The following is a 12223-nucleotide window of genomic DNA, read 5'->3' on the forward strand; positions in this document are numbered from 1 at the left end:
GCAAGCTATTTCTGGAGCTCGTATCGCTAATTGCTGATATTGCGTGTCTACGGGAGATCGATGGACATCCGGAGGCGACGTGGGGCCATGATGGACTTTGTCTCCCTGGCAGTATCCCAACAGCTCTACCTCTCTTTCAAATCAGAACCAGTGAAGGCAGTGAAGGTCCTGTGTGAATGTCTGGAGGTAGTTGGAGGATGGATGGCGGCTAACAGATTGAGGTTGAATCCTGACAAGACAGAAGTACTATTTTGGGGGGACAGAAGGCAGGCAGGTGTGGAGGACTCCCTGGTCCTGAATGAGGTAACTGTGCCCCCTGAAGGACCAGGTATGCAGCCTGGGAGTCATTTTGGACTCACAGCTGTCCATGGAGGTGCAGGTCAATTCTGTGTCCAGGGCAGCTGTTTACCAGCTTCATCTGGTACACAGGCTGAGACCCTATCTGCCCGCGGACTGTCTTGCCAGAGTGATGCATGCTCTGGTTATCCCTCGTTTGGACTACTGCAATGCGCTCTATGTGGGGCTACCTTTGAAGGTGACCTGGAAACTACAACTAATCCAGAATGCGGACACTAGACTGGTGACTGGGAGCAGCCGCCAAGACCATATAACATCGGTCCTGAGAGACCTACATTGGCTCCCAGTACATTCCAGAGCACAAGTCAAAGGGTTAGTGCTGACCTTTAAAGCCCTAAACAGACTTGGTCCAGTATACCTGAAAGAGCGTCTCCACGTCCATCGTTCTGCCCGGACACTGAGGTCCAGCTCCGAGGGCCTTCTGGCGGCTCCCTCACTGCGAGAAGCGAAGTGACAGGGAACCATTAAGAGGGCCTTCTCGGTAGTGGCACCCGCACTGTGGAATGCCCTCCCACCAGATGTCAAGGAGAACAACAACTACCAGACTTTTAGAAGACACCTGAAGACAGCCCTGTTTAGGGAAGCTTTTAATGTTTGACAGATTACTGTATTTTAATATTTTGTTGGAAGCCACCCAGAGTGGCTGGGGAAACCCAGCCAGATGGGCAGGGTATAAATAAATTATTATTATTATTATTATTATTATTATTATTATTATTATTATTCCTGCCAGAGGACTTTCACTCCTAGCTCCCCTGCGGAGATCATGGAGTTGCCACAGAAGTACATAACCTGGAGCAAGATTATTTAATACTTCCAATGTGTGTCACCAGTAGTTTCACCAAGGCACCGGTGGAGTCACAGAAGGCTGATGAAAATCTAATGAAGACAAAGGTGATTGGAGACAGATTCTCATTAGTTTCTTTATGAGCTGCTACAGACGGGAGAGTGGTGACAGGCAGGGCTAAACGAAGCCAAGGAAATTACATTCCGTTTGCACAAAAGAAATAATATTGCAAAATGGGATGGCAAGAATAAACAATCATAGGAAGAACAAAGACTTCCTGGAACAAAGGAGCAGCTGAGGAAATGAGAAGGACAGCCTTGATCAAAACATACATTAATCAGCAGATTAATCAACTTCTCAACAGGAACAAATCAATGGAAGTAAATCTTAATTGACGGGCTGAGATGGAAGGCCAGTGCTGGATCATATTGTTAAGGTGTTCTGGCTCTGCTATGTTGTTATAACAAGAAATGAAAAGAAAACTGAACAGCATTTCCTTCTAGCAATACGTGTTCACTTTGGTTAAATTGAATTGTTAACTTAACTCAAGACATATTATTCAATATCCTCCCCCCTAAAAAAGAAAATCCCTGTACTGAGGACTGATCTATGGAAGGAATCTTCCACATTTTAAATAGAGAAAAGGCCTAACACCAGGGCACCTTATAGACTAATATACTGTACCTCCTACTCCCAATACTGAAAGTTTTTTTCCATGTCCTGCTGCCAACTAAGGCTTGGTGACTGGGCATGTGTGATACCACTAAACCCTCAGCTGAGCAGAGGTTTCAATCAGCTCTCTGCAAGGATTTGCTTTGCCAACGTGTTCTCTGCAGGGAACATGCTGGTGAAGCATCACCCAGCAGGACTGAGTGCTCTGCCTCTTACTGGATGTTGAAACCCAGCTGTAATATAGGTTTATCTTTTTAGAGTCATCCAGGAAAACATTTTACAGTGGCTATAAACTTGTTAGAGGGAGACTCTTTACTCACTTATATTGGCCTGTAGCTTCATTGACTTTGCAACTGTTAACTCCTGATCTACAGTGAAAGAGGACTGGAAATTGTTGTTTTACTAAAGGAAGATGCTGAGGGTTTCCTTTGCCCTCCAGCATGACAATCTTCTTGTTCCTCCTCTTTCCTTGTAGCAGTAGACAGTCTGACTTAATGACAGACATCCTCCTTAGCCTGTAGAAGCAAGTCCTTCCCTGGCTGCTGCCCTAGAGCTGGAACTACTGCAGAGTTTGTGCAAGGCTTTGAGCAGACAGAAGGGGGAATATGTGGGTGGAAGTACCTCAGCTTCTGACCAGCTCAAGTGAGGGCAGATGTGCTTCTCTGACGTCCTCCCCTCTGCTCAGAGCCTCTTATGTACCTTCTAATTCAAGGGGGTGAGACATCCAGACCAATCGTGGCCTGAAAGGCAGGGGTGCAATATGACCCATGAGGCCATTTCCCTCAAAACATGCCCAGATAGACTGAAAAACAGTTTCTATCCAAGAGCTGTGGCCTTTTTGAATGCTGTAACTCGATAGTGAGACCTGGGAGTTTGATGGGTGTGGGTGTGGGTGTGGTTGGAAGGTGGTTTGTTTGGTTGTTGCTGTTGTTTTGCTGTTGTTGTTTTTAAGGGATGGCATCCAATTTCGTTGCACTTGTGCAATGTTGCACTAGTGTAATGACAATAAAGAATCTATCTATCTATCTATCTATCTATCTATCTATCTACCTAACCCATCAGCTGATGTCAAAAAACAAACAAACATTGCACAAGTATGTTTGCAAGGAAACTGGATGTGGATCAAATCATGTCCATGTGCTTGGTGCCACCTGAAGTTAGCCACCCATGATTTGGAGGCAATTGAGTATTTTATAGAACAGGGGTATTCTACTCAATGTGAAGAGCTAGACTAGTTGACCTCTCAGGGGTTTCATATCACTCATGGGACGGGGAAATTTTTTCAGCCCGAGGGCCGCTTTCCCTTTTGGGCAACCTTCTGAGGGCCACATGCCCACTGGCCAGAGGCAAAGGTGAGAAGAGCAACAAACGTAATCCTTACCTTTATACAGTGGGCTAGTTTCTACACACAATCACACACCCTTCTCTTATCCACTCAGAAGAGCAAGAAACATAAGAGTTCAAAGCCACATGCCAGCTAGGCAAAAACACAGGTGGTGTGAAGCAATAGCCAGTGGAGGGTGCAGCCTCTGGAAAGTTCCAAGGGCCAGGCAAAGAGGCATGGAGGGCCACATTAAGCCCCCAACTCTGAAGTTCCCCACTCCTGTTTCGCCCAAGGTGCTATGAGGAACCTGTTTTGAATGTCAAAATTCAACTTTAACACATTGTGAAAATGAAAGAGTTCTCTGAAGCAGGTACAATGGAAACTTCTCTCACCATGAGGGAAACCACGCTAACTCATTGCGGGGAATCTATAGCCTTTCAGATTTTGGTGCACCAACATCTGAGACTATTTGCCATGCTGGCTAGGGATTATGGGAAATGGAATCCAACATCTGGAAGGCCACAAATTCCTGTCACAGACATTGGGTTTTGGGGAGGAGAGCTTCCAGATCTGGCAGCATACTTTCATCCTACCACTGGTGCAGAGAACACAAACCCGCTATGTAACAAGCAGCAAAATTGTGGCGGAGAAAGCTGCAATTCCTCAAAAGCCACTTCTAGGTAAGTTTTCCTACATGGCTAAGAAAAGCCAAACCTAGCGGAATCCCACATCTTAAATCAGCAACACAGAAGAATTATTGGCCTAATATACTGAAGGCTAGTCTCTCTGATTACAGTTTTTTTTTTAAAAAAACAACAACTTAGACCTGCATGTGTTCCCAGCTACTGCTTTATAAAGCAACAAATCTAAAAGGAGATGACCTTCATGCGTTAAGTGTACAAAAATCCAACTGAGTTCCAATGGTGGAAATCTTTCTCTCACATACCCTTGCATGCATATACCTCCACTTATAATATACTCACATGCAACCTCTTCCACTGGCAGGAATCTGAACAAAAAGCCATTTTCTGAACTAATGTCCCGAATACAAGTTGTCTTTGCAAAAATGGATTCTCAATTATACAGGACGACATGAGATTTCAGACCCAAATGCAATTCCTTTACCCTTTGATAACCAGAAATATTGGTGTGTTTTAATCCAATATGATCAACTGACAGTGAAAGCTATAGAAAATAGTTGGCTATAGAACTTGCAGTCTTATTTATGGCAAGTGAGGTGAAATGTAGATTCCATGTGAGGCTCTGTAGGTGGGAGGGAACAATTGAATGCAGCCTCAAAGGGGGCTTCCCTAAGAAATGCAGAAACTCACTAGAAGCGTGCCCTCTCTTCCACAGCTAAGGACAATTGTGATTATTACCACTGTTGTATTTATAATCTATATAGCAGATTATCACTTGCTGCTGATGGCAAGTAAGGTATAGTTGAGAAACTGGAAAATAGTTGGTAGTTTTTTCTTTCAGAAAATCTGAACTGGGGAAAAATGACTTTAAGCAGGAGCGTGGTCTGTAGTAGCTTTTGAGGGTATTTTTTGGATGCTATATAGCATCAAATAGGGTGTTAAGCATTGCAATGTATTTCTTAGGAAGACAGTTCTTAAATGTTTTTCGCTTGTATGAAGTACGATCTTATGTTTACTCAAAATAAGCCCCAGTGTTCAATGGAGTTTATATTATTTACAGTATTAAATAAATAAATAAATAAATAACTGGGGAGTATTGTGTTTGTTATTATGGTATGTATTTTTGTGTTTTTATATTGTAAACTGCCCTATGATCCTTGGCTGAAGGGTGGTATAGAAATTTAATAAATAAATAAAATACACCCAGGCAACTTTGCACTGGATTGAAACTCCTAAACAGGGACAAAGGCATTTTACTAACCCAAATCAATTCCATTGTTGGGGTGCCTCGGGGTAGTAAAATGTCCCAAAGCAAAATCAAAGTGTGTGGTTTTAAAAAGGGCACTTAAATCTGCATTCCTAGATCCTTTTTGGTTTGAATAGACCCTTTAATACATTTTTAGTCCATTTTCCCTTTACTGGGATAAAACAGCACCCCTAAATGCAAAATGTAATTGCTCAACATCAAAAAAACTAAGATCATGACCACTGGTCCCATCACCTCCTGGCAAATAGAAGGGGAAGAAATGGAGGCAGTGAGAGATTTTACTTTCTTGGGCTCCATGATCACTGCAGATGGTGACAGCAGTCACGAAATTAAAAGGCACCTGCTTCTTGGGAGAAAAGTGATGACAAACCAAGACAGCATCTTAAAAAGCAGAAACAGCACCTTGCCGACAAACGTCCATACAGTTAAAGCGATGGTTTTCCCAGTAGTGATGTATGGAAGTGAGAGCTGGACCATAAAGAAGGCTGATCACCGAAGAATTGATGCTTTTGAATTATGGTGCTGGAGGAGACTCTTGAGAGTCAGTCCCATGGACTGCAAGAAGATCAAACCTATCCATTCTTAAGGAAATCAGCCCTGAGTGCTCACGGGAAGGACAGATCCTGATGTTGGGAAAGATTGAGGGCACAAGGAGAAGGGGACGACAGAGGATGAGATGGTTGGACAGTGTTCTCGAAGCTACCAACATGAGTTTGACCAAACTGCGGGAGGCAGTGGAAGACAGGAGTGCCTGGCGTGCTCTGGTCCAGGGGGTCACGAAGATTCAGACATGACTAAACAACAATTGCTTTCTTTAGGATATTTAATGCCCTGGGTTCATTTGTTTTCAGAAAGAAAACTGAATACTGTTCCTTATTCCAGACATTTGTTTTTATTTGAAATTTTTTTAGCTCCAATTCTCTACATTAGATGGGCACCCCCTCTGCAACTTTTGAGTTTATTTGGGGGGGGGGTTTATGTCCCAGGAGCATTTTGATTACAGAAAGACAAGTGCAAATGGTAAATTTCCAGCGGCTACTAGAATTTGGGGCCATTATTAACTACTGTGGGTGTGGCAGTGTCATGAGATGTAGATGGGGTAACAATATCTCCCACCATCCCTGACTATTAACCATGTTGGCTGGGGATGACGCGAGTGGAGTTCAACACCATAAGGAGCACCACAGTTTGCTGGTCAACAATATCAGACCTAAAGGACTATGTGTAACAAGGACTACTGTTGTGTGAATTCTGCACTGGGGTAGGATATTGTCCAACATTTGTCTGAGAAGGTTGGTTTTCTATGGAAAGGTTGAGTGTGTCATTACCATTCTCATCAAAGGTATGTTACACTGCAATAAATTTTAATTTCTGGCATCTTTCGGTGAAGCAGGAAAATTAGCATGACGCCACTTTGGTGACCGTACCTGATCCTGACCGTGTGTTGTATTATTTAACACTAGTGCATGCATTATTATAAAGCCAGTATTACGGCAATGGACAAAGTTTTTTACTTGGACCAGGGAGACACTAGTTAAGAAACCACTGTTCAGCAATGCAGTTCTCTGGTGACCTTGGGCTAAGCAGTATTTCTCACTTCCACAGGCTTATTAGCAGGGTGAGAAGAGAAAACTTTGTGCTTGCTACTTGCCCTAATAACCTAGCAAGAAGTATGGAATACCAGTTGGGGGGCGGGAATTAAATATTACACTGTTATGGATAAATTGCAAGCCACACTGAAAGCTTGCCAAAAAGGAGGGCTCTAAAATAAATCCTATCCCAACAGAAACTTGTAACGGGGCTTATGGAAGGGAATCCTCTTCCTCCTCTTTAAATATATTTTGTTGAATTTCTTTTTTTAAGTGACTGTCACCTTCTACCTAACAGCTTTTCTGAAATTGTCATCACCAAAGGCTCTTCATTTACGCGTGAGCAAAGAATTCCTCATACAAAGCAATCCATTATTCATGCCATATTACACAGCCTATCTTCTACGACACATGCACTTTTCTTCGGAAGGTAAGAAATAAAACTAAAGCACTCCAGATGTCCCTACGGTGTGCGTGCACGTGCATGCACACACACATAAGAGACAGATGTATGAAATGACAGCTTTAATCAGAACATAGGGACAACAGTGGTGAAAGTATCTAAAGCCTAACTCTCTTAATAAAGCAATCTTGTAGCTCCGTTCTTCAAAGGCCAAGTGGAGGCAAGACAGTTTGGTTACAGTCATCACAGCCTGTCAGTCATCCTCTCTTCAATCATCCCCATGTCAAAGGTATCTTTGGAGGCTTGCAAGTGAGCACCACATTTTTTGCTCTTGCCACCAACCATGTGAAGAAAGAAACGAACATACATTAAGAGATAATCACTGGCAGGTCACCCTGAACTAGATCACAAAGCTTTGCAAGCTCTCAACAGTGGTCCCAGCCAGGAGGTGAAAACTTCCAGGAACAAATAAATGAACTGCAATAACAGAAAGCTTTCCTGGGTTCAGAGTCCTTGAATAGACTGAAGCATCGGATGTGAAACACAAAGCCACCCACTTAGAAACTGAACTGGAGATTCATTTGTAAGGAACACAACTAATTCAGGTCGCAATATTGAGATCTGGTTTTGTGGGGGTCTCCCCTCCCGCCCCCAGCCATTCTTTTAATAGAGATGTGCCTGCTCTTTTTTAGACTAGGTCTCTCTTACCCTTGATGCATTTCCCTCCCACGCCTAGACTCTTTCTAAGCAGCTCTGCTCCTCCTGAATACACTTTGGCAGCCCAGCCTCAGTTTTTGCGCCCATTGTTTCCACTGCCATTATTCCGATTTCCCGATCCCATCCCTTTCCATCCAGCAGCTCCCCGTAACCCTAGACTTAATAGCCGGCCGAAAAGCATCTTCCTAGGATAAACTGGAGTTTCCCGGACAGTTCTCCCTTCTTGAAACCCACGAGGGCTCCACGCCGCAGGAAGGCACGCTCAACCAAACAGCCCCGGGGCTACGCACAGGCAACCGAGGCGCAAACTTTGCAAAGATGCCTGGTGACTTTCGTCCCTCTCGTTCTCCGGGATCGGACCACGGATCAAGGCCGCCACGATGCCAGTCTGCAGCACAGCCCCGCTGATCGCATTGAGCGAGCGAGGTTTGCTAGGGATCAAACTAAGGCGCTCCGTTCGGTGCAGAAAAACAGCATGCCTCGTTGCATTGTGCCAGCACAGAGACACAAAACTGAGCCTCCTGCCGAGAAAGCTGCCTGCTGCGTTTGCCATTCTCTCCCGACAAACCACAGTTCCCGCCCGGGCTTACTTCCCAAACGCTGCCGAGCGCTTTGTGTGCAGCAGCAGCAGCAGCAGCAGCAGCAGCGACGGCGCCACTTACCTCGCCCGGAGTTTGGTGCAGCACTAATGACCTGCAAACTCTGCAGCTCGGCTCGGGCTCCTCAGCAGCAGCGCATCACCAGCATGCTCTCGCTCCTTTCTCTCTTTCTGCCCCGGCGGCCTGAGATGAGAGGCAAAGGAATCAATTCTTCTTGCTGAGCTTCTTTCATGGAGGAGCGGCGGCGGCGCCAGCAGCCTGAGTCACCCCCGCCCTCCCCTCTCGTTCTCCAGCTGGGAAAAAAAGAAGCCGGTGGCTTCTTTCCAAAAGAGATTGAGCCGAGGGTTGGAATTTGGGCGGGAGTGCTCCCTTCCCGCAAGGCGGGAGCTAAGCGAGCGGCGGCAGGATTCACCGAAGCCCGCTGCTCGCCTGACTGCGGGAGCGCCAAGCACCCCTGCAATGCCTGGAGAGGTCGCTCAGCGCGCGCGCACACACCCCTCTCGCGCCCTCTCCTTCGGGAGACAAATCCACGGGGTCAGAGAGGGAAGGAAAGAGAGCGGGGACGAGCAACGCAAGGAAACGCCGGCGCTGGCCGGCCCTCCCGCAGCAAAGAGCCCCACCCCAGCCCCGGTAGAGAAGGGCTTGGCCCAGGCGGAGGCGGCCCCCAGCAAGGGCACGCCGGGGATGGCTGGCGCCGCGCCAAAGCCCATGTGCCTCCTCCGAGGCTTAGCTGCAGAGGCTGCGAAGTGGGCGACGGGGAGGGCCTTTCTTGCCCCTTCACCAACCGGGGAGTGCTCAGTTCCAAGGTCACTTCTGGAAGGCGGGCGACGAGGGGCAGGTCTCGGGGGCCCGAAGTCCTGGGCTGGGCCTCACGCAGCAGAATGAGCAGGGCGGCCCCCAAATGCAGCAGCATTACCACTTTCCCGCCAAAAAAGAGGCGGCAACTCGCAAAGCCCAGGAGGCCCTCTCCTAAGTCAGTTACCACCAAATTGCACCACTGAAGTAGGGCTGTATTTCCTTTAGGTCAAAAGAGGCGAGGTTGGCTGAAGAAACTATCTGCCAAAATTCCCCTCTTCCAAAGAAAGACAAAACATTCAATGTGCCTTGCGTGGAGACAGCCAAAGAGATGTGCCTGCCCAGCCCATTCCCATTTTTTCCTCACAACTGTAGTTGGAGACCCAGACCCAGAACACATATTTTTCCATACTGACTGGACCAAACTTCAGACTTTCCAAACAATTTATGGTTTGTAAGCTGGGAGGTCCCCAGTTCAAAGGTTGGCAGACCCCTGGTCTCATTAAGTCCAAACTCATACAAAACCGCTTATGCAATATTGGAATCGATGACACTAACATTTATTAAAAGATTGTGGTAAGGATGACTGAGGTGATATATGTGAAGCACTACCAACCTCACTATAAATGCAACCATAAGGCTGCTTCCTGATGGCAACTTCTCATATGGCTGAAAGCCTCCCCAAACGACCCACAGCTGCTCTGATTCTAGCACACAGTTCCAGGGAGAGGAATCCCTTGTATGAAAGTGAGAACAAGATTCTGGGCTTGGATATTGGGCTTTTAGGGAAAAGGTTTGTTGCTTCCTCTTGCTACATAATACTAACAGACCAATTTGAGGTACTCTTGGCTAGCCAGGATTGAGACCCACCCTAAGCATTTACCCCAACATACCTCAAGAGACACCTTAATGTATTTCCTGCCTGCAAGCAAATGGTGCTTCTGTACTGAGGCACTGGAGAAGAGGAGGGAGGGTGCTTGGGTTTAGTTACAGGGTAGGTTACGGTTGGGCACAGGAACCAACCAAAGGCTTGATGGAAAAGGTGGGTTGTGAGGAGGTTTCACTCAGACGTTCTGTAATAGATTTGTTTTTGCAGTCCAAGGGAGACCGAGTGTGAATGTCCAGCATTCTAACACATAAAGCCTGCTACTGAGCAGGCCATCAATGCCTGACTTAAATAACTTCCTCCACTGTCCCCACAAGCATATACGTTGTTATTTCCTGGCTCTTTCCTTTCTTTTTGATAAAAGGAAATATGAAGTTAGCTGTTGTGGTTTTAAACTATCACTTCCAATTGCTTCTGAGCTAGGTAACTTTAGGGGAAGCACTTGGACTGGAAGAGAGGCCTCCCAAGTGTTGGCATTCTCTTGCCTATAACCCCCACAGTCCAGTTTTTGTTTACAGCTTAGCTATTCGGTCACTATAGTAACTCCATCATTGGTCCTAGTCCATTGTACCTTTCAAACTGAGTGTGGATGAATCATTTTTAGTCCTGACTTGAATTGTATCCAGGCACTTTTGACGCCACTGGTCACAGCTGCCCCATTCTTCTATCTCCTTATTTTTCCAGGAATTTTCGTCCCACCCTTTTATATGTATTTTTGGGACATTTCAAAGGGGTAGTATTTATCTGGTAAAAATAAATGGATGGAAGGGTGTGTGTTTTTGGTCTTAATTGTTTCTTGGTTGTATGGCTTGGGGAAAATAAATTCCCCCTCGCAGCCCATGCTGAGAGAAATTGGTAGGCTCTTGTCAGATGTGTGCATCAATATCTATATCTCTCTCTAAAATAAGATAGAAAGAGAGAACATCAGTCAGAAGGAATGACAATCACTTGCTTTCAAGAACAGTGGCTGTATTGGTACCCCAAAAAGTGCTCTGTATACTTACTTGTGAGTAAGCCCATCAAACCCCATACGGCACCTCTAGTTTTGCTCATCATCAGCTCTGGCTTGGCCCACCACTGGTGAAAGGGCCTCTCCAACAGATAACACCTGAGAGAATGTGACCTTCAACAGGAAAAAAAGAAAGATTGCTTACCCCTGTTATAGGTAAAACAGTGAACTTCACCATGTACCTGACCCAGGAGTTCAAGGACTGATAGGCTCTCTTCCCTTAGCCACAAGACTGGCTGACTTGTCACACCCACAGCCTTTGCATCCTCTCCTGCAGTGCCAGCTCAAGGGTTTGGAAGGCCCTTGGGCAAGAAGACACACTCTGTGGTGGCAACAGTGAATCAGGAGCTTCTTTTATTACCAATGCTGCCAGACATGTCCCCCTAATAAATGTTGCTAGGGAGAACTGGATTGGGAAGCTGTTCCTCCTCCTCACTGTCATCATTTACTTGCTTGCCTTTCGGGGGTGCGGGTAGAAGGAAATAGCAGGGGTGGGTGTGAGCAAGTGACAATTGTGATGAACCTGCATGGGCTGTGGGTTCTTGGTGAAGGTGTGAGGCCCATCCACAACCAACCTCTGATGACAGCTCCGGGCTGTGATGAACTACTGCAGCACTCACCTGGGAACCTGAGCAGAAAGTGGATTCCTTGTCCACCTCCTACCATGGGATCTCTTGTTCCCTGCCGCTTCATCACCTTCCTTAATAGGTCCGTCCTCCCTCTTTAGATCCCTGCTCTTTCTGAGCTGCAGAATTTCATGCACCCAAAGCAAGAGAAGGGAAAAGGACTGACCATCTATAAGCACTACCTAGCAGTGAAGACTGCCATTGCTTTTTTCCAGTAAAGCAGGACACTTGATGTCATAACTCAGCAAACAGCAGGCCAATACATTGGCCCAGAACCACTAGGCTAGTCTGATTTGTGACATCTTTAAACTTTTGTCCAGCAATAAAATGTGAGGGCTTTGAATTGCTAGGTTACTGTTCCTGATCTTTCTTCTACTAATATGGTGCAGCTGTTCTGTGTTTCTCACCAGCAGTTGTTTACAGTTGTGGCGCAGGCCAGAGCATATTTGTGCTGGCTAGTTTCCTTAAAGGAGGCTTTTGTACTGAAGAACCAGCTATTTCTGATACACTTCAGATCCATCTGCTTTGTTTTAAACAATATATATCTCAAA

General features: G+C 46.0%; 1 protein-coding gene across 2 annotated transcripts in view; it reads right to left on the bottom strand.

The window, feature by feature from the left end:
• Window positions 1-12017, bottom strand: part of SYT12 (synaptotagmin 12) — a 51447-nt gene extending 39430 nt beyond the window's left edge. Inside the window, exons 1-2 of one of the 2 annotated variants that reach the window (XM_082191635.1) lie at window positions 11042-12017; window positions 8420-8539 (exon numbers count right to left, since the gene is read on the bottom strand). The gene's annotated coding sequence lies outside the window, so the exon portion shown is untranslated. Of the gene's footprint in view, window positions 1-8419; window positions 8540-9141; window positions 9713-11041 lie in introns of those variants that run through there. The other variant, XM_082191636.1, reaches the window with a different exon arrangement.
• Between the last annotated feature and the right edge of the window lie 206 nt (window positions 12018-12223).

This window comes from Podarcis vaucheri (assembly GCF_965113315.1).
Source record: "Podarcis vaucheri genome assembly, chromosome: 1".
NCBI lineage: Eukaryota > Metazoa > Chordata > Lepidosauria > Squamata > Lacertidae > Podarcis > Podarcis vaucheri.